This window comes from Micropterus dolomieu, linkage group LG21 (assembly GCF_021292245.1).
Source record: "Micropterus dolomieu isolate WLL.071019.BEF.003 ecotype Adirondacks linkage group LG21, ASM2129224v1, whole genome shotgun sequence".
Classification (NCBI taxonomy): domain Eukaryota; kingdom Metazoa; phylum Chordata; class Actinopteri; order Centrarchiformes; family Centrarchidae; genus Micropterus; species Micropterus dolomieu.
In genome coordinates, this window is record NC_060170.1 from 11,975,616 (window position 1) to 11,989,135 (window position 13,520).

Sequence of the window (13,520 nt, forward strand, 5' to 3'; positions counted from 1 at the left end):
CAGTCGGACCTCAACTGTTTAACAAGTCCCCGAATTGCAAAGAAGCATCTAAGAGCGTTAATGAAACTGGATGACTCCATCGATTCAACAACTTCAATGTGTATGGCGCGCGTGCTCATACACGTAAAAATGACTGCCCAGTGCTTACTGTTTGCCAGGCCTCCATGCGTCCTTCTTGTGGTGACGCACCAAACACATCTAGTCCAACAAAGGTGAATGGAGGGTCTGTTCTCAAGCGATCAGCAGCCAACTTCTACCAATACAACTTGTCAGGCGCTGGAGAGGGGGGCTGGCTCAGCATGTCCATTTCTGAAGATGTCCTTAATAAAGTCAACAAAATAATGGTGTTTCATCTTGGGTTTCCTTTTCAGCGTTCGGTGAAGTGTGTGTGACAAGTGGTATGTGGCAATATAGTTCATAACTCATTTTGATACCAAGTAATCTATTAAAAGTAAACCCATTTTTAAGTTCATTACAGTATTCCATTTTCAGGAAATTACATTTACAATAGTTGTTATATTAATGTTTATATTAGAATGTGTATTAAGTTTTGTAACTGTTTCAAACTATACAGCGAGTACTACTAAGAAGTAGAATGCAGATAATGCTGATCCTTGTCTGTGTGGGTTAATTGCTCGTCGATGTGTTGGTGATACCTCGGGGCTCCAGTAGGGGGATCGCGCTTCTCTTCCTCATTCAATACAGACAAGTGAAGGCGAGAGCTGCGTGCTTGTGTGTGTGCTTCTTCAACCTTCTCCCGTTACTTTTCCCCTTCTTAAGGTAATTACCACTCACAAAGCAATGTAAACTTTAACACATGTTGATAGTACATTTTGTTATGTTACTGTGGTTTTATGAGTAAAAGAAACGGTTTTGCATGTGTATATTGTTTAGAGTTTCGTGCTAACTGGGAAGATGTGTAACATTATGCTAGCAGCCAGAGACCTCATGGCTCCGTCATGTCCAAGTCCCGCCATGTCCAAGCGTTTACTTTGTCGTTGGTGTTTAAGCGAGCTAATGCTATGTCCACATATTTTAGCCGTAAGGTTTATTGTGTATTTGTCACTGTGTGGATGAGTTCATGTCATACTGAGACAATGAATAATGTTAAAAGTATAATTCATTTTAGTGTTCTGTGGGAATTCATTTAAAAAGGAGTATTAAAATGTCATTTGATAACTTTGGCTAAAATGATTCACATTTCATAGGGTAATTTATTTAAAAAATGCATTAAGATAATTGTGACTGTGGTCCTGAATCTGATGAGTGCATTAATATCGAAATGTATGTTTTTTTTTTGTATACATTATTCAAAAACTTATTCAATACAGACGAGTGAAGGCGAGAGCTGTGTGTGTGTGCTTCTTCAACCTTCTCCCATTACTTTTGCCCTTCTTAAGGGCACAACATGTGCACTTTGTGGACATGGATGATTTCTCTGCCAAGTAACAAAAGAATCTCAGCCGTTAAGTCAAGAGGAGGAATCTTGTCAGCTATAGGCTTGAGATGCAGCCTCTGGTGTTGGGATTTCATCCTTATTGTTTGGAATCAGGTTGCACTCAATAAGGGTTGGCAGTGGTAGGTGAGGTTCCCCATCAACTGACTCCACCATGACTGCAACGGAACCTCCTTCCAGCAGTGTTTGTAGTTCCTGTACATGTTTTGAGGGTGGAGGGAGAAGTGTCACTCTGATTATCAAACATGTCAAAGAAGGCTGATCTGGCTAGCGATACATCACTTTGATCAGCTAGTATCACGTACGTGCTCATCTTTTGCTCAGGGTGCCCCTTTTGATAGACATTGACCAGACAGATTTTCAAAGAGGATTTACCTCGAAGACCCTCACCACAGACCTCTGTGCATGAGAAAGTTGCTACATCAGGAGTGTGTTCAGTTGGCTCCCCACCATGTTCTGCAGCAGACACATTGGAACTCACAGCCCAAGGTGCTGGTCCTGCATGGAGCGCTGAGATGTGATGGTTGCATTCTGAGCAATGGATGACAGCTTTTCACTCCTTAGCCTGGTGTGTTGTCGAAGCAAAACATCTAAAACATATGAAGTTCTCTATCAGGAAGCGCCTTCATTCTGCTATTGATTTTTCCCGAAAACCTCACCACTTCTTGAAAGAATGAGGTTTCTTGTGGAGAGGACACTGTCTATCTGGATCCAGTCTGACAGGCCCTTTAGTAGAGTCTGAAGAAGAGAGGTTGGCTACTTCAGTTTTACACAACGATATAGGAGATTTGGTTTTCCATTATTTGTATGAAGACCCATCACCTTTAAACGCAGCTGAGTTTGACCGTTAGGAGAGCAAAGTTAGTCAGAATAGTGGTACACAAAGTCTACAAAGAATGAGAAGGGGAGGTAGGGAACATTATTCTCCCTCTTACAGTGCGACCCTTGCGTTATCCAATAGGGTTTATTCCCCTTGCTGTGTCGAGAAAACCAAGTCCTGCCAAGTAACAAGTTGCCGCTTCGATTTCTAGGAGAAGATCTCCAAGTTCTTGAAGCTTCTGGTGATCTCTGTTTGAAAGCCTTGGGAACTGGTTCAGTCTTTTGAAGAGAGAAGCTTCAATCGCCTCAGGAGAGCCCAGTCGCTGCCAAAGCGTGTTCAAACCCATTGACGGATTATTGATGTGCACTGCCCTTAGCCTCTTGGCATGGTGCAGTGACTCCCAACCAAGCCAGTTAATAAGCAGGTCCAGTTGTTCACTAGCTTTGAGGTTTAGCCCATCTACAGCATTATTAAAGCTAGTTTTCCAGAACAGATAATTAGCAGGCTGGTTATCAAACACTTTAAGTTCAGCTGTGACAAGATCTCGACGAGCCAGATATACAGCTAAGTCAGATACACCTGGGACCTCTGATCGGGAGTGATGTGTAAGCTGGTTTGTTGAGTCTGTATGATGACAGCTTGGGAACACTCGCTTCTTTGTGAACAGGTGCAGCACCGGAAAAGTGCTTCCTCTGATACGTTCGCTGCAGGGCTTCAGTCGGCAGAGCTGCAGGATCTGACTGCTGTAAGTGTTGACTGTCATGATGGCCTTCATTGTCTGAAAGATGTGTGTGTTGTAGTATGTGAGCAGCCTCTTTGGCTTTGTCAATTTGAGCTGAAGCTTCATTTTGACGGGAAGCAAAATGTGCTTGGATGTACTCACTAATATGATGTATTGACTGCTTCAATGATAGAGTGTGGCTGGCTTTACTCACAAGGTCACAGTTCTCTAAATCGGCAACTGCCTCAAACACTTTAGCTTCAGCTGAGGCAGCCTCAGCTTCACACTCTTCCTTTAATGCATTCAATGTGGCTTCTATGCGTGCTTTCTCCACTTACATATCTATTTGACGCTTTGCATTGACTGCTCATGTGCATGCTGCTTCTGCTTTGGCACGAGCTTGAGCAGCAGCTATACTGGCTGAAGACTTGTGTGAGCGCCGTGAAGATGAATGTGATGCAGCACATTCTGACTTGACATCCAGGTCTTGAGGATCAATATTGTCAGGGTTTGTGTCTGACATTGCTGTAAAGGACGAGTGGATATATCTCCACTACAGGAAAAGCTGCTGAATATGTAGATTTCTGTTGTTGTTTTTTACTTTATTAGGGGATAAACGCGGGTGTCCCGTTAAGTGGATTCACGCAGAACTATGCATCCTTTCTTCACAGCTTGTCGTAATGGTTCATCTTTTTACTGTTCTGTCCTCACTAAGTGTTGTCCCCATGAACGTATACTCAGCTATACAGACAGCTAAACACTCTCCTAATTAGTCTCCAAGGAACAGGCTGATGTGTTGGTTTGGCAGTTTAATCAGGTTTTAGTGTAAAACTGTAGAAAAGAGCAAAAAGGATACACAAATTAAATTATACAAAGCCTAGCTTAAGAGCAATATGACACCATATATAACAGAGGTCCAATAAGTCACGTTATTAGTTATTTAGTTACGTAGAAAAAAGTAAGTGTAATAAAGCAAAACCACTTGCCATATGCCAGCATAACAAACAAATCTGATTTTACTTTACTTTGTTTTTTACTAAATAAGAAAGAATAAAGTCAACCTTTTTAACTAACTTAGAAAAGACATGACTATCTAAACACAATATATTTTTAACAAACTAAGAAGTCGTCATGTCTCTTTTATACTAATAAATAATTTTACAGATGATGCCATGAATAAACTGTGAAGGCGTGGATGGCATTAGATTGTAACCAGCAGTAACATGTGGCTGTGTCAGGCAAGATCTGGAGAGGAAGTGAAGCACTTCCTGTTTCCACAGTTAAAGTGACAGTTCAACAAACAACCACTAGGGGTCACAAAGCAATGAAAAACATACTGTCCATAACATTCCCTCACCATCAAAAACATGCTAGGTTGGTCACTGCCGTTTGACCAGAAGTTTAATTTTACTTTACTAAGTTTCAGAAGTCTTCTGTGCTTCTGAAAGTGTCCATTAATAACAGCTGAAGTATCTGCCTTCAGCATCATATTGAAGCTCATTTGTATAATAGTTGTAGCTAGGTTTAGACTTGTCAAGGGCATCACTGATAATGATGGGGAAAAAGTAAAAACGTCATCAATCATTGCTTAGATGTATAACAGACACACAAATCTGTTCTCTCTATATATCATCCATCCCCATCTGAACACTCTGGCACTAAAATAACTGTTGAGTTCTGAAGGTTTCATTTTATATGGTAATGCACAGGCTGAGACAGACAGGGGAGAAATAAAGAAAAAAGACAAACCTATATGAATAAAACATAATACACAGATGCTCCCATACAGGACAGAGGGGGGGGGGGGTCACTAGATAGATAGGTCCATATGGAAATGATGAAAATTGTATAGCCCATGCTGACCAATAAATCCAAAATCTCCTATAGATATTCAGTTGAAATCTGGTGACTGCACTCTCATGTTGTGTCAGAATGGTCATCATCTCTCCAGCAGCATCCAGACACTTGTAGAATCTCTGCGAACGAGCACTGAAGCTGTTCTGGCTATGTCAGCTTTTCCTCTGTCATACAACTGTATTAAAGGAGAATCAAAGGGTGTTCTTTTTATCTGACCTTTGTGGGCTCTCTAAATAAAGGATTTACAAAACAAGTTACTGGCGACCTGTCCAGGGTGTACCCCGCCTTTTGCCCGATGTCAGCTGGGATTGGCTCCAGCCCCCCGCGACCCTGTACGCAGGATGAGCGGTTGACGATGGATGGATGGATGGTTGCAAAACAAGTTATTGACGGTGGTGCAGCAGTTCATGAATATGCATACTTTTGTTAAAAATTCTGTTTTGCTCTTGGTCATTCAAAACAGAGGAAAGTGAACGCTAGCAGTACAAGAAACAACTGGCAACCATCCATCACTACTAGAACTAAAAGGAAGTACAATATAAAATGAAAATAAAGCCAAACAGTTGACCTGGACTTTGGAGGTTAAAATGAGGCTCTACTCTTTTTGTATGATGCTTTTGATCCCTCACATGTTTATCGAAAAGTTAATTTATTTTAGTTGTGTTTGGATTCTTTGCACTTTGGAAGTGTTTAATGCACCAAGTCATGGTCCTAAAAGCATGTTTTTGTGGCCCATACTTTTATTTACCTTTTAACTGTTTTAATGTGATGAACAAATTTAGGAACATCATGACATTGATGTAATGAATGATAGAGCTTTCTACGGTGCCAAATGTGTCACAGTTATACAACATATTACTACCCAGCACAGACTGCGAGGACTGCAAGCAGTGAAAGTGGAAATAACACTGGGTCCAACTGTATCAGTACTTGGCTGCAAACGCATAGTGTCACAGTCTTTCACAATGGGGGAGTATACCTGGGTTACCTGGGAGAAATGCTGTTGTGAGGGTGGTTTAAGGAGGGACAGATTGATAGACAGGAACTATTGAGCGGCTCCACTGAACAACAGCTTTGTAAGTCCATCTGTCAACAGTGTATGTGCACATGGGGCGTCTCAAGGGCTCCCTGAAAATCGAGCATTAATTAGGGGTGCTGGACCCATTTGTCTGTCTGTATGTCACTCCTTCTAGTAGGTGCGCTTCCATCCACCTGTTTTTATGCTTATTCTCAATTTGTGTATACAAAACCTGAATAAAGTGTGAAAAAATGATTACACTAGGTTGAAAAATTGATGTATCCACTGAAAATATGAAAAAGGACAGTAGACGATAACATCAGATCTGTGTGGAGTGATAAGGAGACTGGTACCTTCCTCAAATTAACACATGGAACAAATAACAAAGTGGCATATTTCCATCATTTTTGTTTTTACATATTTTCCCACCATTTCAGGGTCGTCTTGTAGCACCCTCTTCTCCTGTTCTTCTGCAATGATAACTCCTAATATTTGCGGTGATAACTCCTAATATTTGCATAACAGTAGTGGATGGAAACATGCATAAAATCGCATTTTCTTCTGCTGATTTTCTAAAGATTTTTCAAAATGTGCATACATTAGGATGGGGACCTGGCTAGTGTCTTTAGTTTTCCCACCAGCAACACATCCACTCACAACAAGGTCACCAGTGTGCCCTTCATGGGCATCGGGCACTAGCTGTTTTCCTCTGACTGCACTTCTGACAGGTCTGTGACTTCTGAAAGCCTTTGAGAGAAGAATGATTTCACCTTTGTACCTTTCAGTTATTGCAAGTTTAATTCAACAAAGCTTAATTCAGGAGGCTAAAAACAGAATCCTGCAGCTCGAGCGTGCTCATGACAATTAGAGACATAGAGGCATGTACTATTACTCATGCCTTTTTGAATTTTTTTAAATGAGGTATGTGTCTCATTTACATTTTAAAGCATTGTTTTCATAATGTATGCATCCAGTAAAGCAGGACTCAAGAGTAATCCAACCAGACATTTCTGTATGTATTGCAGAATTGCAAAGCAGCATTTCATTACTGCATAACATTAACATACTGTTAATGTCCGACAAACATTTGAACCATGTTCTGGGAAATTTATTCCGGCATTTACATTCCTTACAGCTACAACAATTAAGTCATGCAAGCACAATAAAACTGACATTTAAATTACTCAGATGCTTGAAATTAAATAAATTTATCACTTCCATTATGAATATCATTACTCAAGAAATGACTGGAAAATTCTATTTGATCAGAAAAACACATATTTAAACATGAATGATGCAATTAAGTCATGCCATGAGCTTTTTGCTGTTCCATAACAAGATGAGCAAAGTGAAACTGCCAGGTGGACTGCATGCACGTATTATATGAATCAGAACCATCGGCTACAATTCCTGCACTTCTTTTAAATTTTTTTGGTCACAGTCTGGTGATTCTACCTCACAGAGTGAAGACATGTGGTGGGACATGCTAAGAAAGGCAGTTAAAAAAGAATGCCAAGGGGTGGTGATGGGGCAGTGGATAAGACATGTCTTTGGTGTGAGAGACGCGGGTTGAATTCCCACTGTGACACATCCACCAATGTGTCCCTGAGCAAGACACTTGACCCCTAATTTCTCCAGAGGCGTGCGACCTCTGATAGATCTGTCTAGCAATTGTAAGTCTCTTTGGATAAAAAGCATCAGCTAAATGATTGATTATTAGGTAAGCAATTAAATCCACTTTTCTTCAGATTAATTATTGGGTTACACAGCAATGTAGTAGTGAACTGTTAAGATACTGACACAGGAAGCTATAGATGGAGCATCACTTGTTTGGTATTCAGGAGGAAACCCAGTGCGGTGAAGTGAAGAGGCGCTGTTGACAGCATACAAAGACCAGTGGAAGTGTGTGGCTGTCAGACTTTATTGACTGCTGTGATCAACCTCGGGCTTACACTGTAAATAAACACATAATGGGATTCAGAATGAGTGAAGCAGAAAGGCCAGCTGATTGAATAGTACAGAAAACTGATGAGGACATTCTTATTAAATTAAGTGTTCCCAGCTAGCAACAAATAAAACATTTTTAAAAAGCAGCTACGTAACTTTTTCCACATGACAATAAGCAGAAAGGATATCATACTTAACACTATTACGGCAGTCTACCTTTCTTTGACCCTGGGTTGACAGGGTAAAACTTTTTTTCTATTTATGTAAATTCAGTAGCTGTAACAAAACTATAATTATCTAGATATGCTAGTCACTACATACATTAATGTTACTTTTTTTTAAGTTACTTAGATGAAGCAGCAGAAGGTGTAGTTAATGTAGACATTGTTAGCATGCTGCCCAAAAGCTCCTAATGTATGTTTGATTAATGTGTTTTGTTTTTACAACCTATTAGCCTACCTGTATGTCATTGGGACACAGTCAAAAGACAGCTCACCGCCTTTCCTATTCCAAAAGCTATATGTTTGTTATGATGCTGCCTTGAAGCATAACCTTGATCTCATTTAGAGTCTGTGGAGTGACTGGAGTCAAAAGACAACTTATAAACTAAAAGGTCGATATTTCTTAGCATTCTGTCTAGTAGCTAACATAACTTTGATCTCATTTAGAGTCTGTGGAGTCAAAAGACAACTCGCAGCCTGTCATTTTCTCAATTTGGCATTTGTCAAACTTTTTTGTACATTTTGTTTTCTCCATTCCATTTTGTTTGAAGTAACTAAGAGGTTCAACAAGATCTTCACGCTATAACAAGAGATTCTGTTAGAGGCTGATCCAAATGAAACCTTGCAGCACTGCAGGGAATTTCACAATAGAATGCAGAAAGAATACAGTTTTAGTTAAACTAAATGTGTCAATTGAAGCTTGTTCAGAAAAACACTTAAACTATTAGTATTATAATTTTTTGCAGTTGCATGTTGGCTTCATTCAGCATCTTCTCCAGCTTGTGTGGTGTCTTGTGCCAGCCTTTAGTGAGATGCTGTTTCAAGATAGATACCTCATCACAGTGGGAGACAAGTGTGGGGGTGGAAAATGAACAAACTAACTTACAGGGAGAAGAGCCTGACCTGCAAACACATGGCTGACTTATGCTGGAAAGTAACACTGTAGCTTTGAATGAAGGCAACATGTTTTTTGTCTCTGAATGTGAGGCCAATGAATGCATGAAAAAAAGCTACTATACTTGAAATGATCAGCTGAAGGGGGCACAAACACAATCTGTGTCTTTTAATTACATTGTAACATTCACTTGTAAGGATATTTATCCTTGTTAAGATGCTTTATTCACCATATCAATACCAATTAATTTACAAGACATAATCTGTGTTGCAGCTAATTAACCTGAAATTTAACGCAAGGATGTTTTATAAAGACGTGGAAACATTTTTAAGGACAGTTTCCCCAGTATCTGTGAACAGATATGGTATTTAATGTGCTTGTGTTTTCATGTTCTTTTGTCTTACCCTTAATCTGAACACATCTCCAAATGTGTTTGTCTAAAATTAAGCCATTGTAAATATTAGTTTGTTTATATTAGCTAGACTAATGTAAATAATGAATAATGTTTAGGATTAGACTTAACATACTATAGAGTTGAGGATGTAGTCGCTGTCAGCTGTAATGGTAGTAATACTTGTAGTACTTTTAGTTGAAATAGTGATATAACCAGTGCAACAAGCAGTACCAGCATAGCACTAGAAATATATGCTTTAAGGCCTCAAAATGCTGTTTATTTCCTGATAAAATATTGAACAGGTGCTTTAAACATTTGAACACCAGGAGGATGTTGAGTGTGTGCCCATATAGAACATAATTTGACATAATCTCCCCTTCAACTGGCAGGCTATTGGGTATGAGCTAATAGTTCCTGATATGGACATTGTTACAACCTGGCTCAAGGGCCATGACAAAAGAGGGAACGAGGCAGTATAAATGATCAAAAACTGATTTACCAAAGGAGTGACTAAACATAATAGTTAAGATGGAAACAGAGACAATAAAAAAAAAAGTGGACAGCGAGTGTGTTGGAATATTAAAGGAGGTCATATTATGCTCATTTTCAGTTTCAAAATCTTATTTAGGGGTTGTACCAGAACAGGTTTACATGGTTTCATTTTCAAAAAACACCATATTTTTCCTCATACTGCACATTGCTGCAGCTCCTCTTTTCACCCTATGTGTTGTACACTCCGCTCTTCAGCTACAGAGTGATGCATCTTACTTGTACAGAAATCTTTGTTGGGAGTTGCACATGCGCAGTTCCTAGGTAAGGACTACTAGCCAATCAGAAGTAGAGAAGGGCAGGTCTTAAGAAACAAGGTAGTGTGATCCAAATCAAAGCTGCTTCAGACTGCGACCGTAACCTAGTAGATGGTATAAGTTATTACCAGTCCACAACCACACGACATCATTGTTCCACATCTTACCATCAGGACTAAACGCTGAACTGTTGCCGGTGTTCTGACGATCTATGCTGCCTTGCTGAAAAATGCTACCATAGCGCAAATCGATTGCCTTGACTCCTCGGCCCCTGCTCCATTTTCCATTGCAGATAGTACCCAGAGATAGTACGTAGCTTGTCATCACAGTGACGCCACACACAGCGACGTAATGTTCAATGCGACACACACACCAGCGATCCACACAGCTTTCTCTTTTTTAAGTTAAAACGTTTCAACATTCCTCAGAATGTAAAGACAGATAAGCGGCATGAAAACCTTCCAGCTGTGTTTTCCTCTGCCGTTGTTGCTGCAGTGGTCTGTGTGATGGTGGGAGCAGAGGGTTCCGTGAGCGGGTGGCTGGCCGGCCTCACACGCTCCTCCTGCGGGTTTGAGGGCGTGCCTGACCCCGCTAGCCGCTTTATGACACGTTCTCATTGTGAAGTCACAAGTAAAGGAAGTGAAGGGCTGGACTACAAACGAGCTGTTTTCAAGCGGTTCAGAGCAGAGCTTTCTGTGGGAGATGGGAACTCCCTTTGGGGTGGACTTTGGGCTTTTTCACTTTGCAAACCTGTTACATGTTAAAAAAAGAGAGATATAACTCAATAAAGGAGAGTGGAAAAGCCAAAAAGCATAATACCACCTCTTTAGTATATCACCTCAGTGCAAATGTCCTCTGCATTTGTCTGCAAAGTAACTTTCATTTTTGATAAATGTTTATCCTGCTCAAGGTCATGGGGGACAAGACAAAAATAACTGCATTAAATTGACCTGCTTGGACTTTAACAACAAGCTCTGGGTGTGAGATGACAGTGCTACCGAAGCGCTAGACGAATCCCAACAGAAAACAGATCACAAAATGAATGGAAAGCATCAAACTGTGTGTGTTGAAGGATTTCCTAGTCATGTTTTTTCAGTACCAATCCTGGTCTGAGTCCTTAAGTACTAAGTGCCCATACAGACATTTATCTCATGCATTTTCAAATTAATTATCTGAATATTTTATTCTTAATAATATGGCTGCACAGTGCACTATAGCGTAAAATGCAGGGGGAGCAAAGCAAGCAGTCACTTCACACTACCATATGAAGGATATTTGTGACGAAATACCATTGACATTGGAGGGCTTGCCTATGGATACAACTGGCTTCATCAAAACTGTTACAAGAATCAAAGGCTTCGATGTTGGTGAATCATCATTATCGATAAAGGACTCTCTACGCCTGCACAAATTTCAGACAGTTTGATCTGAAGGTACCATACCTTCTTGTTGCCTAATGTATTTTGTGGGACAAGATAGAAACAAAATGGCAAGGGCAAAACTGAATGCCTTACGAAGTTTCAGAGTTGGAAACAAAGAACGAGCCTGGAAAGTCATCCAGACTAGGGCAAGGGAATTAAAAAAAAAAAAAGGCTTTTTAGCGCAAGGTGAATACCAAATACCTTTTTGCTATGGAAGCAAAGTACAACCCGGTTTCCAAAAAAAGTTGGCATGCCGTCCATCCATCCATCGTCAACTGCTTATCCTGTATACAGGGTCACGGGGGTGCTGGAGCCAAACTCAGCTGACATCAGGTGAAAGGCAGGGTACACCATGGAAAGGTCGCCAGTCCATCCCAGGGCCACACATATACAAACAACCACTTACACTCACATTCATACCTAAGAACAAAAGGAGGGAGGAAGCCTGAGCATTGGCATGCTGGGTAAAATGTAAACAGAAACAAAATGTAATCATGTGCAAACGATTGAAACCCCATATTTGTGGGTGCAGCGACAAACAGTGTTCACAGATACTGGTTTTTGGAAGTGTTCCTCAGCCTGGACAGTGACGTCCGTTACAGAACCCTGTCTGTTTTGATGCAGTACCATCTTAAGGCCCGAAGCCCATCCAATAGCCTATTGATTTTTGGCCTTGTCCCTTGAGTACAAAGCTTTCTTCTGTTGAATCTTAATGATATGATGTACTGTAGACAATGAAATTGCCAAATATTTTGCAATTTTACATTAAACATGATTTTTAAATGATTGCAATATGCAGTCTTTCACAGAGTGGTGAACCCCTTCCCAGCTTTACTTCAGAAAGACCCAGCCTCTCTGGAATGCTCTTTTTACACCCAATCATGTTACAAACCTGTTACCAATTAACCTTATTAATTGTGAGATTTTTCACCTGGTCTATACTTGTAGCATTTCACAACTTTTGCAGTCTTTTGTTTTCATTGTCCCAACTTTTTTTAAAGTTGTTGCTGGCATCAAAGTCAAGGTGTTGCTTCAAAATGGTGTAACCCTTTTCACCATCGGCTCGTGATGAGGCAAGTACACTATAAAGCAACATATAAAGTGTTGAGCCCCCTTAACCCTAATGTTTGGTAAAATGGTGAGAGAGACATCCCATTGTATAATAAACCTGTCTAGGAACGCTATGATTCTCACTCTCTCTACTACCAATGAGAGGCTGGAGGGATAATCCTGACTTTAACCTCTTATTACCGCAGAAAATACTGATCTACTCAGATACAGAGCATGTGATGAGACAGACATCAAGAACGCAATAGCTCAGTGTCCTTCTTTGTATTATGCAAGAATCACATAACATTTTAACAACAAATAATGGAGTGAAAGACAAACAATCTCAAGAGACCCGGGGAATATAGGGATTAGTCTTTTATAACCTGAGTGCACTCTTTTTTAGGTTTGTTCTTTTAGCAGGCCTGCATAAGTTCGTTGGCGCGCTTAGTTGGAGCTCATAGAGTGAAGAAAGTAACAGTACCTCCTTGAGTGGAGTGGAAAACCCAGATCCTACCGGGGCGACGTTGTCCGCAGCAGCACAGCGAGGGTTACACAGCTTCGTTCGTCCGTCACCACCAGCAACACAGCCCTCCGTGGAGGAAAACACCAGCGTTCCGATGTGGTCTCCTCTCGTCCAGCAGGCGAACGGTGTGTCTGCGGTCCCTCCCACGACGGTGTCACAGTCCCGCGAAGCCACGAGCTAACTTAGCCACAGAAACTAACAGGTCTAAGCTCACTTCCCAGTGCAAATACACACACCTCCAGTGGTAGCCCCACAGTCACAAACTCCTACGACGGCGAGAGCAGTGTCCGATACCATGAATAGTCCAACTTAAAACGTTAAGTGCCGTAAAAGCACTGTTAGCTGCCGACTAGCTTTCGTGCTCGTGCAACTCTTCCCTCAGTTCCCCCTG

At 40.8% G+C, this 13,520-nt stretch overlaps 1 long non-coding RNA gene across 2 annotated transcripts in view; it reads right to left on the reverse strand.

The window, feature by feature from the left end:
* Positions 1-13,511, reverse strand: part of LOC123960856 — a 17,058-nt gene extending 3,547 nt beyond the window's left edge. The window contains exon 1 of one of the 2 annotated variants that reach the window (XR_006822611.1): positions 13,088-13,511. This is a non-coding gene — a long non-coding RNA (uncharacterized LOC123960856). Of the gene's footprint in view, positions 1-11,757; positions 11,930-13,087 lie in introns of those variants that run through there. The other variant, XR_006822612.1, reaches the window with a different exon arrangement.
* Positions 13,512-13,520: the final 9 nt, after the last annotated feature.